Consider the following 16,019-nt stretch of genomic DNA (forward strand, 5'->3'; position numbering starts at 1 on the left):
TAGTTTACTGGAAAACAGCAAAAAAATTCCAAGTGCAAAAAAATTGCAAAAAAGTGCGATTGCATGATGGTTTTTGGGATAGGTTATTCACAGTGTTCATTATATGGTAAAACTAATGTGTTGGTGTGATGCATCTGGTTGGTATGAGTTCTTAGACACTAAACATATATAGATTTACTTTTATCAAAGGGGTTAAAAAAATTCAGACGTTTGTCCCAAAAAAGGTGCACTTTTTGCGCCTTTTTCTGTGATCCATAGTGTTTTCATTTTTTGGGATCTATGGCTCAGTGATGGCTTATTTTTTGCGACTTTAACTGTCGTTTTTAACAGTACCTTTTTTGTGCAGAAGCGCCGTTTGTATCGCGCAAAATTCGCAGCAACCAAAAAACGTAATTTGGGATTTTTTTTGCTACTACACAGTTTACTGATTGGATTAATTGATTTTATATTTTAATCGGGCGTTTCTGAACCAAATGTGTGTGTATTTTTTTAATTTTTTTAACCCTTTAATTTTCAATAGGGGAATGTGGGGTGATTTGAACTTTTATTTTTTCCATTTTTTAAATTTTTTAAAACTTTTTTTTAACTTTTTTTATTTTACTAGTCCCCCTAAGGGACTATAATGATCAGCAGTCTGATTGCTCATTTATTTCTCCTGGTCACAGCTACACAGCTGAGATCTGCAGAAAAGGAGCTCTCCTATTACAGACAGCAGTCTGCCAAGTGTAGGAGGAAGTGACTCATGATAGCTAGAGGAGTCTTCACATGTGCTACCATGACAACCATTGGATCCACGTGATCACATCACGTGACTTCAGATGGGCCGGGTAAGTGAATGCTTACTGCGGCCCACCATTACATTGTGCTGTGACATTTTCACAGTGCGCTGAGTTAACAGGCACGAGTGGGTAGCGAATTGACTTGTGCTTGATAGCCGCACATGTCAGCTGTTCAAATCAACTGACATGTGCAGTAATCTTTGCCGGCTGCCGGCGGCAGCAGGCAGGCATTAATCTGACACGATCCATGATGTTCCCAGTACGTCATGTGTCGTGGAGAGGTTAAAATTTACTCCAGCTATAAATTTGTGATAACAAAATATACTAGGTATGATCACTTGCAAAAATAACCAGTGCTAAATCATAATTTCTAAAAAGTACCAATATTAAAATACTAGTACTATTGCCCTGTGTACAGTTGGACTATTATACTCAACTCAAATAGATAGTCGTTATGATCAACGTTGATCTATTGGTGATCTTTTATGGTCCATATAGTCCTGGTGTAAAAGTGCTAGTGCTATTCCCAAATATACAAATATTAAACACTAGTGCAATATTTCTTTAGGAACTCAGTGTTCACTCAGTTGATAATGTTGTTATATCATCTAACCTTAATGGTAGTTATGTTTAACACTAATATATCATAGTTCCCTCTAATACATGTAACTGCTCTATAATGGTCTCAGTTGCAATTAGCTACATTATTTCACCTTGTTAGGCTAATCCTGAACCATCATAAATTAATTCTCCAAGTGACTATTAATTCCTCTCATTATCTTAATTTTATAGGCAATCATCTTGGCTATCTCATACATAAATATGACTTGAAACTATTTAGCATATGATTAGTTATGCAGATTCTTGTCCTGTTACTGTTTAAAGTTTTTAGTATTTTGTAAATCCACCTTTGCCTTTCAACACTGCCTGAATTTTTCTGGGCATGCTCTTGATCAGATTCAAGCGTGTCTCACCTGAAATCTGACCCCAGGTCTCTTCTGCACGTTCCCAGAGTTGGTGCATACCGATCAACTAACTTGGTATGCATACAGCTTTTTTTTCAACTGTACCCACAAGTGTTTGATTTAGTTGAGGTCTGGGGAGTGTGGGGAGAAATTCAGCTCCTCTACTTCATTGTCATTGAACCATTTCTTCACCAATCTTGACGTATGCTTCGGGATGTTGTCCTGCTTTAACACTATGTCAATCTTTTCATACTCAACGTACTAAAGTGTACAAGGTAACTCATCTTATAGGATACTCACATAAAGCTCAGCATTGAGACCACCACCAATCCTAGTATTTGACTGTGAAACAACCCCATATCATCAGTCTTCCTCCACCATACTTAACAGTTCAGTTCCTTCAAGTTCTCTATCTGTTAGCCCTTTTTGATTTTTTTTTTCCAGACCCGTTTGCACCCATCAGAGCCTAGTCTATTGACTTTTGTCTAATCGCTCCAAATAACCCATTTCCAATCTTCTATTGTCCACTTTTCTACAAACTCGAGTAAATGCTTCTTATAATGATATTAAAGCCTAGGCTTCTTCTTCTTTTTTTGGTCCACCAATCCAGCCTATGAACCACCTCAACTGCCGTGTTTGTCACTCCAGAACTGATAGATCTTGTGATGATCTGACTTGTCCGCCTGGACGTCCGCTTCTTGGCTTTTGAATGGATGGATGAACTTCATTTTGTGTTCTTCCAACTGTCATGTCACTCACATGATGCAGTGTAGCAATTTTTCTTGGCCAAGAAACCGCTATTAATGAGTTGGATGATGTTGTTTCTTTTTTTTGTGAAATCTTCTTCATGGCTGCTTCTCACTTTGAACCAGAAACAACCTAAGAACACACTGATCTATAAGGGAATGTGAGAATGGGTTGTAATTTTGACCATACAGGAAGAATAAGAATCTGCATAACTAATCATATGCTAAATAATTTTAAGCTAAATTTAAGTATGAGATAGCCAAGATGATTGTCTATAAAATGGTGTTAGTGTCACTTTCTAAGCTGTAGTGGATGGGGAGATGGGGAACCTAAAAGTAAAAAAGTTCAAAACATTGCTACCCTTTTGCTCATCAGTATAACATTGACTTTAAGGGTCCCCAACAGCCCCATGGTGGAAATGAAAATGTTCTCTCACCATCTTTCTTTTTATACTTGAAAGTGGTTTTCCAATCTAAATATAAGGGGATGACATTGTCAAAGGCCTTCAGTAGGCAACAGACATCAGTCGTCAACTGACAATTGTAAATTTCAATGTAACCCTAGTTCCAGATTATATACTGTGGAGTCCACTAAGTGGAATTCCAGTATTTATAGTATGCAATACTGTGGAGAAACAGAGCAATAGGGTCTTACTCAATAAAAGAAATGGGGAAAGAGAGAGCAGGCCACTTGTCTTGTGTGATTGTGTAACACCCAACCAGTATAGAAGCAAAAAAACAGCTGCCACAAAGTCCATGGGTCCTAAGGCTGGAGGTAACTGATAAAAGCTGGAAGAAGCATGGAATGATTTGCGCTGCTGTAGATAAACTGAAGGTACAGTACACGAAGTGGATGAAAAGGTGCTTTATTTATACATATCGGAGTAAAACCCCCTTCTTCAACAGGACAGGTACCGATAACCGATTGTGTTCTGATGAAGGAGTTGGGGTTTCACTATGAAATGCACAAATAAAGTACCTTTTCATCCATTTCACAGACAGGACCTTCGGTTTATGTACAGTAGCAGAGGATGTTCCATGCTTCTTTCAGGTTTTATCAGTATCTACATTATAAAAATTGGTCACTGTTTTATGCTGCTGATACAGACACTCTGAATTCCAGTGCATTGGGATGTCATAAATTAGGTGGTACTCACGCAAAGCTCTGTGTTTTTGCAAAGTCTGTTTTGCCACATAAGAATGGTAATCTGTGCCATGTAGAAAACATTTGTTACCTTTCCCAAACAGGAAGAAGTCAAAATGCTCCATGCATTGCCACTTATGACAATGCACAATTACTGTTGATTGGGAATCATCCAGTGTGAGATTTGCTGTTTTATGCAGATGAGAAATTTGACAACTGTATAGTTTTGCTGCCCATGTTTACAAAACTGTATACTGCTTGGCAGCACTTTACTTTACAAGAACATACAGACTAAAGGCCCAGTCACACTAAACAACTTACCAGCGATCCCAACAACGATGCAACCTGATAGGGATCGCTGGTAAGTTGCTAGAAGGTTGCTGGTGAGATGTCACACTGCGACGCTCCAGCGATCCCACCAGCAACCTGACCTGGCAGGGATCGCTGGAGCGTCGCTACACGAGTTGCTGGTGAGCTCACCAGCAACCAGTGTCCCAGCCCCCAGCCAGCAGCGCCACGTGGAAGATGCTGCGCTTGGTAACTAAGGTAAATATCGGGTAACCAACCCGATATTTACCTTGGTTACCAGCGCACGCAGCTACACGTGCAGAGAGCAGGGAGCAGCGCACACCGCTTAGCGCTGGCTCCCTGCTCTCCTAGCTACAGCACACATCGGGTTAATTACCGATGTGTACTCTGCTACACGTGCAAGAAGCAGGAGCCAGCACTGACAGTGAGAGCGGAGGAGGCTGGTAACGAAGGTAAATATCGGGTAACCAAGGACAGGGCTTCTTGGTTACCCGATGTTTACCGTGGTTACCAGTGTCCGCAGAAGCCGGCTCCTGCTGCCTGTACATTTAGTTGTTGCTGTCTCGCTGTCACACACAGCGATCTGTGCTTCACAGCGGGACAGCAACAACTAAAAAATGGCCCAGGACATTCAGCAACAACCAACGACCTCACAGCAGGGGCCAGGTTGTTGCTGGATGTCACACACAGCAACATCGCTAGCAACATCACTGCTACGTCACAAAAGTTGTTCGTTAGCAGCGATGTTGCTAGCGATGTTGCTTAGTGTGACGGGGCCTTTAGGGTGGAGAATGAATGCTATGGTTGTGAATGACCACTAGCAACTAAGAGTGAATATACTAGTTGCTAGTGGCTAAACACAACCATGGAAACCTAAGATCCTGCAATGCCCTGAAAATGAGGTAAGTAACATAGTGAATCAGAAAAAGTATACTACATTTCTTATTGGATGTATTTGCTAATATTATTATTATACCTATTACATATTGGAATAGGATCTTGGAGATGAAAATACCCCTTTAAGTAAGATTTGGAGGTTGTATATGATAAGGTGAATGACTGCAACTTTACGGTGCTTGTATCGACACTCTCTAAATTCCAGTGCAATGTGATGTCACAAATCAGGTGGCTCTCAGGCAGACCGATGTCTTTGTCTTTGTCTGGAGAGCATTCTTGAACCTGTTAGAATGGTTGAAATGCCAAGAAAATCTTCTTGCTGTAGCCACCAAATTCTTCAAGTGGGTTTTTTTTTAGGAAGTTTTGCAGTATTAAATTTTTAACATTCATCATGCAGGGAGTTTTGTTGCCTATGCTCACAAAGGTGTAAACTGCTTTGCATCACTTTACTTTACAAGGACAAAAGGACTGAAGGTTGGGACTGAATGCAAAGATGTGTTCTGTTGCTGTTGGTGATTAGAGATGAGCGAACCTGAGGTTCAATTTTCAAACCGAACACCAACTTAAAAAATCAAGGTTCAGGGTGTGGATGCATTACGTGAGAACTTCACTCGCGTGAGCAGCGTTGTACTCAGGTATGATTGGTGCTCAGCCCTGTGCGAGCCGTTTGCAGTGTTTGAACGGCTCGCACTGGGGGTAACATCAGCACGATTACAGGTAATCTGCTACCCAAAAAATTGTTTGGAAAAGCCCACCCACCCTTTCCCAGAAGTGATCTGCTTATAGATGGCTGTTTGAGGGCGAAGACTCAAACTGCCAATCAGTTACTTGCTTAGGGGTTTGGGTCAAGCATGAGCCAGTGGAGGCTCGGCTCCTTCGCTACCAGTGAATCGAACCTCCACAAAACCGCTCATCTCTTTTGGTGATGGGGTTATTTTCAATTAGTAGGATTCAGAAGTGTTATAGGAAGAGGCTAAAAACTACCGTTAGGCTGCTGCTTCACATGTCTATGGTGTAGAGCACAATTATGTTTAATGTCAAGTTGAGACAGTGGCCCAAGTTCTCCTGCATGTGAGAGCACAGAGTGGGCGCTCCTTTCTTTAATAAGTAATGGGTATCTTCCAGCAGAGCTCATCTCATGCCATCATTGCTAGAACGGCAGCGGAGTCCATTAAGTGGTATAGCAGCAAGTTCACTAGTAGCAATTTGATTAGGTAGTACATCAGTATGTGGTCTGCTACCAGAAAAAATAATGAGAGGAGAAGGGATTCAAGGACAGCTTCATCATTTGGTATATATCAGGTAATGTCACTTCATGTACATTTGGATGGCTGCAAATCCTCTAGTTGCAGATCTAGCCTCCTAAGCCACAGTACATGAAAAGATGTCTACAAAAGAGGATTCAATACAGCAGCTCCAAAAAGGCCCATACAGTGTAATGTTGCCTGAAAGTTTATGACAACACAACTATAGAGTATGGCCAATCAATGGTAGAGTTTGGCAAAATTAGTAGGAGTTCTAGAGTATCAACAACATGAATAATAGTAAATAGAGATGAGTGAATATATTGGAGTGGAATCGAAATCTACTAGAATATTAGATATATCCATAGTAGCCAAAATGCTGATTTTTTTTTTAATTGCCTTCTGCAAAGATTAAGCAAAATGATGACTGTTGGCTACCATTCAAGAACCATAAGTTGCCATCAAAAGGTTAAAAATAAATTACAAAAAACATTATCACCTTACCATTCAACTCTCTGGTCCATCTTTTCCTCACTGTCAACCGTCTGGTATCTTCTAGCTAAGCTGGTACTGCTGAGGATGGTTTTGCACATGCGCTACCAAATTAATGGTGCATGTCGTGATGTTATGTCATTATGTGGACTTGTACAAAACCCCCTTAGTACTTATCAGAGTTGGAAGAACCAGACGGGTGATGGTGACAAAAGGAGAGGCTAAAGTGGTGACCAGTAAGATCAGTATGTTTTTTTTCATTATTTACATTTTTCATTTATTTTGCTCTGGGGTCTAAATATATCCAAAGATGTGAGGTTTCGTGTAGGTAAGTACCTGGAGACTAGGTCACAGATGTAAGGAGGAGACAGGTTGTGGATGGTTTTGTATGTCATGGTTAATGTTTGGAACTGTAGCATGTGGGCAATAGGAAGCCAGTGAAGGGATTGGCAGAGTGGGAAGGCTGGGAAATAATGAGGGGAGAGGTGGATTAATCAGGCCACAGAGTTTAGGATAAATTGGAAGGGTGCAAGAGTATTGGAAGTGAGGCCACAGAGCAGGAGGTTGCAATAGTTAGGGCTGGAAATGATGAGGGCATGAACTAGTATTTTTGCTGATTCTTAGTTCAGGAATGCACGAATCCGGGAAATATTTTTGAGTTGTAGTCGGCAGGCGTTGAAGATGGCTTGGATGTGTGGCTTGAAGGGTAGAGAACTGTAATGAAACATTGGAAGTAGCAATTCTAAAAGTCAATAACAACTCTTTAATGAGCCTTACCATATGACTTAGGATAAAAGCCAAACCAAAATCTCGATGTATAGACACAGTATTTCAGGGTAGTGCCCCTCATAAGTGAAAAGTATGACATCTGATTTGGCTAAATGAGAGGCTTATGAATGAGATCCAAGGGGTAACATTTTTTCGTGCCCACAGTGACATGTCTAGCATGCCTGGGTGAGGAGGCTTATAAATCATGCAAAATGCCTTTTTGGAGCAGGAGAAGAAGAGTGATTCAACTCTAGTGCCACCATTTGGTAGTAGCAATCATAAAAGTCAATATCCAAGGTGTAAAAAAATTGAGTAAGAGCAAGGGTTAATATTCCACGCTGCCACACAGTCCAGATGGTGTAGAATATAGCATGATTTATTAGTCAATACGTTTCGAAGCCCTCAAGGCTTCTTCATCAGGACAAATCAGGATGAAGAAGCTTTGAGGGCTTTGAAACATGTTGACTAATAAATCATGCTATATTCTACACCATCTGGACTGTGTGGCAGCGTGGAATATTAAAGCGGTGGTTCACCCATATTTATTATTTGCTAGATCAATATTATGTTGAGAAACAATGTTTCTCTCAAATATTTTATGTTGGCAATAGTGCCTGTGAGTGGTGCTATTGTGGACTGCTGTTCCCCATTGCTTGACCCCCGGGCTCTGTGACCTCGGGGATCTGGTGATATCATGTCAACTTCCTGTTGACCTGACATCCCCGTGGCTGGCCGCAGTCTCCGTGAGTGATTGGCTGTCGGCGGTGTTTCACCGCTCAGCGCAACCCAGCATGACAGTCCATCAGCTCCCAGCTCCCTCCTCCCTCACAGCAGAGCTCTGCAAGCAGGAGACACGCTGGGCCGTGATGAGCAGTGAAACACCGTCCACAGCCCAGTGAGTCGGGAAGACTGGGACCGGCCGCGGTGATGTCACGTGATCAGGAAATTAACGTGACATCACCGGATCCCCGAGGTCATGGAGCCCGGGGGCCAAGCGATGGGGAAGAGCAGATTGCAAAAGCGCCACTCACAGGCACTATTGCCAACATAAGGTATTTGAGAGAAACATAGTTTTTCAACATAATATCGATCTAGCAAATAATAAATATGGGTGAACCACTTCTTTAATTTTTCTGCTACATGATTGTTTGATCTCCACGTGGGTTCTGCAGTGGCCTACGGGCCTTTTTAGTGGTTGTGACTCTCACAACCACAGGAGATGAGCCTCTCCCAGACATTCATTATTGTTTATATAGAGGATAAGACCTTATTTGCACAATGTTTTCTTCCCAACTACATTTGATCAAATATCCAAGGCATATAATTTTGCCTTGTGGAGAGGGACATGTGTGCAGTATAGTTCAAGTCTTCTTCCTTTTGAAGAGGGTATTTGCATATTTAATTTCACAGAGGAGCATTGCATGGCTCATAAGCCTCCTCATGCAGGAATACTAGACATGTCACTCTCTATAAAGAGAAAAGTTACCCCTTTAATCCTAATGATAGACTACAATTTTTTTGTAAGTATGGTTGCAGCTTTTATTGAGTTTAATTCCAAGTACTTTCAACTATTTCCATTCAAAGACTGCGATTCCATGTTTAATAGTTGCTACTGATTTTCCAGACTTTGATTCCAAAAAAGGGCTCATGGTGAGATTGTCATATATAACATTACTTAAAAGTTCAATAAAGAGTAAGTTAAACCTCTTCAAAACATTTAATGCTTCCATTATGGCAGCCCTAACGCTAAAGCGCTAAAAAAAAATTACTCATTGTTCCCAATTTCTAACCTAACCAAGGTTTTATTGAGCAGTTGCCGCTGTATCTGTTCTTTATATGAACATTTCGGTCTAATGTGATTAAAAGATTCAACTCAATAAAGTAGTGACATTGAGTCACTCTAACATTGTTAGTACAGATTAAAACACATTGAAAGAACCAATTGTACTGTAGTAGACACTCATTTTTAGACCATTTTTTGATTAAGGAAAAAAAGCTGAGACCAAATTTCTATCCCATTACTGTGCAGATCGCTTTTTAGATAATATATATATATATATATATATTCTATCCTGCATTAATAATGGCTAACAACAGACAAAATGCAATCCAAAATAAGTCATTTTTGCACATCATTCATAAACTTTTCCTGTCTCAATAAAATATTTAACAACGTTCATCCCTTCTTCTTGTTGCATAACATTGCAGAATGTAGTAATTTGCAGTCACAAGGAATATATCTTCACTCCAATTCTCACGCTCTAAAAAATTTTAGTGTCTTTTATATTTCTTAAATTAGGAAACAGCTTAAAATAGTAATGCCTGCAAAAATATCTGCATGCTAAAACAAATGGAAGGTCTGACAATACTGATAATCTGTTAAAGAGGACCAACCACTAAGATTTTCCTATATAAACTAAAGCCAGTGCTATACTGGCACTATCATGCTGATTCTATACATACCTTTAGTTGTGAGATCGGATGTATAGTTTCTGAAATACAGGCAAGTAAAGTTTGTGAAGTGCACTGTTATTTGATGAGAGGTGCAACGGAATATCTAATAGGTGGCTTGGGTTTTGCTAGTTATTCCTGCACCTGTTTGCCTACCTGTCCTTCCTTCCATGGTCTTTGTTATTACAGGGAGCAGAAGGAGGGAGGAAGGATGGGGGAAGGAAGGACGGGGGAGGAAGGACAGGCAGCAACACTGTAAAGATCAATAATAACAAAAGCTAACTCAAGAGGTGCAAATTCAATTCATGTTGAGTGGTTATGAAATTCACAGGTCTCGGTAAATGTAAACAATTTGAAAATCATTTTGCACAAATCACTTGCCACCATTTTACACATTGCAGAAGGTTGCATTAGCTCACATAAATTCAGGCATTTTTGCATTTCATTACCTTATAATGCCTTGCAGCTATCACACCACATGCACAGCCAAATTGAAAAGCCTACCGTAGCCTGTATAAAAGTCAAGGAAGGGAATGCAGCAGCCAATTTTAGGTTAAAATATTTATTCATTTATATAGCACATTATATATATTTATTAATACATTGCAGCAGCACTTCTCATACATTAACAACACTGTCCCCATTGAGGCTCACAATCTAGAGTCCCTATCTGTATGTCTTTGGATTGTGGGAGGAAACTACAGAACCCGGAGGAAACCCACACAAACACGAACATACAAACTCCTTGCAGATATTGTCCTTGGTGGGATTTGAACCCAGGACCCCAGCGCTGCAAGACTGCAGTGCTAACCACTGAGCCACCATGCCTCCCTTGTTTTAGAATAGTGGGAGGAAGACATAGAGAAGCGTAATAAAGATGGAAAGAGAAAGCCCTAAAGCATTGGATAAATATTCCAGAGAATAATATGTTTTACAACCGAAGAAGGTGAAGTAGTCTGCAAATACAGTGGTACCTCACTTAACGAGTAACCCACTTAACGAGAATTTTGTTTAACAAGCAAAGCTTTCTGTAAATTTGTAACCCGGTTTACGAGAAAGGTTTGCTGTACGAGCAAAATTCTCACTGCACACACTTCCGATTCCGTACATCCACCGCGCTCTGACCCGCGTCCACACAAACACACACATGTACACACAAACACACACACACACGCACGCACACACATACAGTATTATGTTACCTTCCGTTCCACCGCCGGTCTCATGGTTCTTGTAGTTCCCGGGTACATTGTGACTTCCTCGCGGCGAACTACAAGTACCATAAGGCCGGCGGTGGAATGGAAGGTAAGGTGAGCATATAATATGTGTACCTTCCCTTTCATCGCTGGCCTCCCGGGTCCTGTAGTTCGCTGCTCCGCTCCACTCCAGGCTGTGCATCGGCATCCATAGCAGGAACTTCCTGTCACCGCTACTCAAAGGCAGTGCGCTGGCCAATCAGAGGCAAGTGGCTCTGCCTTTGACGTCAGTGCGCTGGGAGTGGAAGTTCCTTCCTCGTCATTATGGTAACCCGATACACAGCCCGTACCGGAGAACAGAAAGTCCCAGGAGACCGGCGATGGAACGGAAGGTAAGGTGAGCATAATATGTGCGTGTGCATGCGTGCATGTGTGTTTGTGTGTGTTTGTGTTTGTTTGTGTGAGTTTGTACGTGTTTGTGTGTGTTTGTGCATGTGTGGAATGACAGAATAGGGGACCAGGATGGGACATTTAACAACTTGTGGAACGAATCATCTGCATTGCAATGATTTCCTATGGGAAATCTTGCTTTGCTGAACGAATAACTTGGTTAACAAGCATAGTCCCAGAATGGATTGTTCTCGTTAAGCAAGGTTCCACTGTAATACAGAAATTCAATTGATGGGGAAAGATAGGAGAAGTGCCAGCAGCAGTGCCTGACTCAGTGTTAGTGTTAATTATCAATTTTTATTCTTCATTCTTTATACACTAGATAGCAGCAGCAGGCCTCCGACACAAAAATCAGTTTAAGGCTGGTTTCAGATGTCCGTGTTTCAGGTACATGTGACATCCATTTTTAACATGGATGCCACACGTACCCATGTTATTCTATGCTGTTAATTACACGGCCGTGTTTTCACACGGACCATGTGACCCCTCGTGGCCTCGCATGCACACATGGATATGTCGCGGGAGGAGGAGGGGACGCCGCGCTCTCCCTACTGCTCGGGTCCGGCTGCCGCTGCGGCTGCTGCGGCCTGCCGCTGCTCGGTGGCTCGAGCGATGGGCCGGATCCCGGGGACTCGAGCGGTGCTCCTCGCCCGTGAGTGAAAAGGGGATTGGTTGTTTTGGGACAGTTTATTGTCCGTGACGCCACCCACGGTTGTGGTGATTTGTTAACACCACCGCTGCTCTGTATGGGGAGCCCGGGAGTGATGGTATGGAGCAGCCAGTTGTTGATGTGCCCCTCCGTGGGTAGGGGTTGTGGTGCTCCCGGGGCCCAGTGATGGGGTTGGAATGGTGGACAGGCGGGTATGGGGCCTGTGGAGGTGCAGGGGCGCAGGGGCAGCGCTGTGCCGCACGGCACGGAGGTACTCACTCAGCCAGTAACCACGACACAGTTCTCGGTAAACAAACGGCTGGTTGGACGGGTCCCTCGGACGGTTCACGGTGCTGATGTTACCTGCAGTTAGCGATGACGGTCTCTTCCCTGCACCTATGTTAGTCTCTTTGGTAGCGATGGGTCCCCACCGGTTACCCACTCCTCGGCTTCAAGCTGGGCCGAAGGAGCCCTACTTTGCCCGCAGGCGCTGGCCCTGGGAAACTGGTGCCCTGGCGGTGGTGGTGTCTCCCCTTCACGGTCGGGCTGTTGCCTTCAATCGGGACTTGGTTGTTAGGAGACAGCCGTCCCCTTCACTGATGGATTTGGCAAATTATGGCGACTCCTAGCCTTGCCGGGATCCAAAACGCCCCTGCCCTGGTGCTGACTGTTCTTCGTATACTGCTCCGGTACCGCCGGGTCACCACCCGTCCGCGGTCCTTCCAGCAACCTCCGAGCAGTCCCCCTGCAGACTATCACCACCGTCTGCTGACCTTGCTGTCACTGTCCGGGGCACACACCCGGACCAACTTCAGGCTTGCTTAACTGTTCCTTTTCTGTCACCACTCTTACTGTCCTCCTTTACCACTTCACTTCCTTCTACTTTCCCTTACTTTTCTTAACTGCCTGGTTCTCCCGCCTCCAGGGCTGTGAACTCCTCGGTGGGCGGAGCCAACCGCCTGGCCCACCCCCTGGTGTGGACATCAGCCCCTGGAGGAAGGCAACAAGGATTTTGGGGTTAGCTAGGTGTACCTGCAGGGAATGTGGGGTGCATGTGATGTTGTGACCTGTGACCCCTGGCTTGCCCAGGGCGTCACATTCCCCCTTAGCAAAACGCAGACCGTCCTCGGGCTGCCCGTCCAACACCGGTTTTATTTTCCTTTTGTTTTTCTGAAAAATAGAAAAAACGGTAACACATTTACAACTTATGGCATCATCCCACAGCGGGAGGTTCATTTCTTAAACGTTACGGTTTTAAACGGTTGCGGCTGCCGCTCTCTCCCACCCAAGTAACCTGGCCCTGATGCTGCCCCTAAAGCCCAGGCAGCACCCCTTGACCCCAGTCCAGCACAAGTTACCCGAGCGGGATCTGTCCTTCCCCTCTAGAGGGTAGCCACCGGTTCCTCTGGTGGCTGGGGCCCAGCCTGCTCTGCTGTGGGCCCTCCCTCCAACCTGCCTCTCCGGAGATGGTAACGGTCAGCTGCAACAAAAGATTTTTATTTGCAAGCCACTAACGTTTGTGGTTGCCCTGCAAGTTCACGGGCTTGTCCATGAGCAGTTCCTCATGCAAGACTTTCAAACGGTCCCCACGTTGACAACGGTGCCAGCAACGGCCGGTTTCAAATCACGGTAGAATCAGATGACTTTTCGGTAATCATTTTGCTTATCATCATTTTTCAGACTTTTAAACGAACACACTGGTGGTCCCAACGGGGACTACTGCAGCGGGCCTCCGCTGCCTTTACTCAGATTCTTCTGCTGAGGCGGACCCATCCTCTGCCACCAGCATATCAAACATGCACTGACATGCCTGCTGTGACAGGGGTACCCGGTACCCATTTCCACCGGTACGCGGGGTATGGAAAACCACGGGGTCTCCTACATAGCGGGAACGCTCACTTGCCTCTTCAAACTCAGCAGCGGACCCGGGGCTGGGGCCAGAGTCATCATCTCTTGTTCCTGCGCCAGGCGAGTTACCGCCTGCTGCCGCAGCCTCCTGGCCTCCAGCATCCAGCACATCAGATCCCTCTGCAGCAGCACGGGGCAGCAGGTCAGGCGATATTACACTGAGGCGCCCCAGAAGTAACGGCAAGGATGATGCATAGGTCGAGACTAGGCCGGGCCCCTCAGCCGCAGCGGCCGGTCCTGGTAGGACATAGGGACGTGGGTCACCAGTCGGTTCTGCTACATCCGTTCCCCCTCCGTACATCGGGGCAGTTGCAATCAGCATCTCCACCTCGTTGGTTCACTGCTCCATCATCCTGAAGATCTGATCCTGCTGACGTTGGTGGAATTGAATCACCCGGGCTTTCATCCATGCCACGGTCCCAGGCTCGGGGTCTGGCACAATCACTGCCGGGGCTTCTGGCACATTTTCATTACAGGGCCGCGGTTCCAGCGGTTCCCCCGGGAATGATTCGGGAACGTCCTGAATGTCTGCAGCCGGTTGGTCCGCCGGGGCGGATTGGCAGGGTATCGCTACCAGTTGGGCAGGTAGCGGGCCTAGTGGTGGGGCGGCAGCAGCTAACGCGGGTAGCGGGGCGAGAGGCAGGGTGAGCGGAGGCAGGCCGGGCCCCTCAGCTTCAATGGCCGATCCCTCGGGAATACAGGGGCGTGGGTCTCTTACCCGCTCCTCCAAATCCTCTTCCACCTCGCGTCTCCGCATAGCTGCCACCACGTCCGCCATGTCTGTCTCCCACTCCTCCAGGAGGAGTTGCATGTGGGCCTGAAGACGGTTACTCAGCGGGACGGTCCGGTCCCTCAACCACGTCGCCGTGCCGGGCGCGGGGGCTTCCTTGTTGGGAGTTGGGTTGTACATCTTGGCAATCGTGCCTTCCAGGAACCCGGTATTCCTGCAGAGTCCTGGCGTCTCTGCTTTTATAGCTGCGTTCACATGCAGCCAGCCGCCATTGCGTCCCCCTCAGCTTCTTTCCAGCCCCTCCTCTATCGGGGCGGAGTTTTGGCCTTCGCGCCTCTGCTACTCGAGAAGACGCTCGAGCGGGAACTTTTCGCGCCAAAGATGGCGACTTCTGAAATTTTTCAGCCGGATACCTCCGGCGGTCACAAGGCGCACCTCTACCCAACGGCAGAGCAGTAAGATCCTGTTCGTGACGCCAAGTTGTCGCGGGCGGAGGAGGGGACGCCGCGCTCTCCCTACTGCTCGGGTCCGGCTGCTGCTGCGGCTGCTGCGGCCTGCCACTGCTCGGTGGCTCGAGCGATGGGCCGGATCCCGGGGACTCGAGCGGCGCTCCTCGCCCGTGAGTGAAAAGGGGATTGGTTGCTTTGGGATAGTTTATTGTCCGTGACGCCACCCACGGTTGTGGTGATTTGTTAACACCACCGCTTCTCTGTATGGGGAGCCCGGGAGTGATGGTATGGAGCAACCAGTTGTTGATGTGCCCCTCCGTGGGTAGGAGTTGTGGTGCTCCCGGGGCCCAGTGATGGGGTTGGAATGGTGGACAGGCAGGTATGGGGCCTGTGGAGGTGCAGGGGCGCAGGGGCAGCGCTGTGCCGCACGGCACGGAGGTACTCACTCAGCCAGTAACCACGACACAGTTCTCGGTAAACAAACGGCTGGTTGGACGGGTCCCTCGGACGGTTCACGGTGCTGATGTTACCTGCAGTTAGCGATGACAGTCTCTTCCCTTCACCTATGTTAGTCTCTTTGGTAGCGATGGGTCCCCACCGGTTACCCACTCCTCGGCTTCAAGCTGGGCCGAAGGAGCCCTACTTTGCCCGCAGGCGCTGGCCCTGGGAAACCGGTGCCCTGGCAGTGGCGGTGTCTCCCCTTCACGGTCGGGCTGTTGCCTTCAATCGGGACTTGGTTGTTAGGAGACAGCCGTCCCCTTCACTGACGGATTTGGCAAATTATGGCGACTCCTAGCCTTGCTGGGATCCAAAACGCCCCTGCCCTGGTGCTGACTGTTCTT

General features: G+C 45.9%; 1 protein-coding gene across 2 annotated transcripts in view; it reads left to right on the plus strand.

Annotated features, from left to right (window-relative positions):
* Positions 1-16,019, plus strand: part of CACNG7 (calcium voltage-gated channel auxiliary subunit gamma 7) — a 228,265-nt gene that overhangs the window by 70,650 nt on the left and 141,596 nt on the right. The gene's annotated exons all lie outside the window — the stretch shown is intronic.

Source organism: Anomaloglossus baeobatrachus, chromosome 11 (genome assembly GCF_048569485.1).
Source record: "Anomaloglossus baeobatrachus isolate aAnoBae1 chromosome 11, aAnoBae1.hap1, whole genome shotgun sequence".
Lineage (NCBI taxonomy): Eukaryota > Metazoa > Chordata > Amphibia > Anura > Aromobatidae > Anomaloglossus > Anomaloglossus baeobatrachus.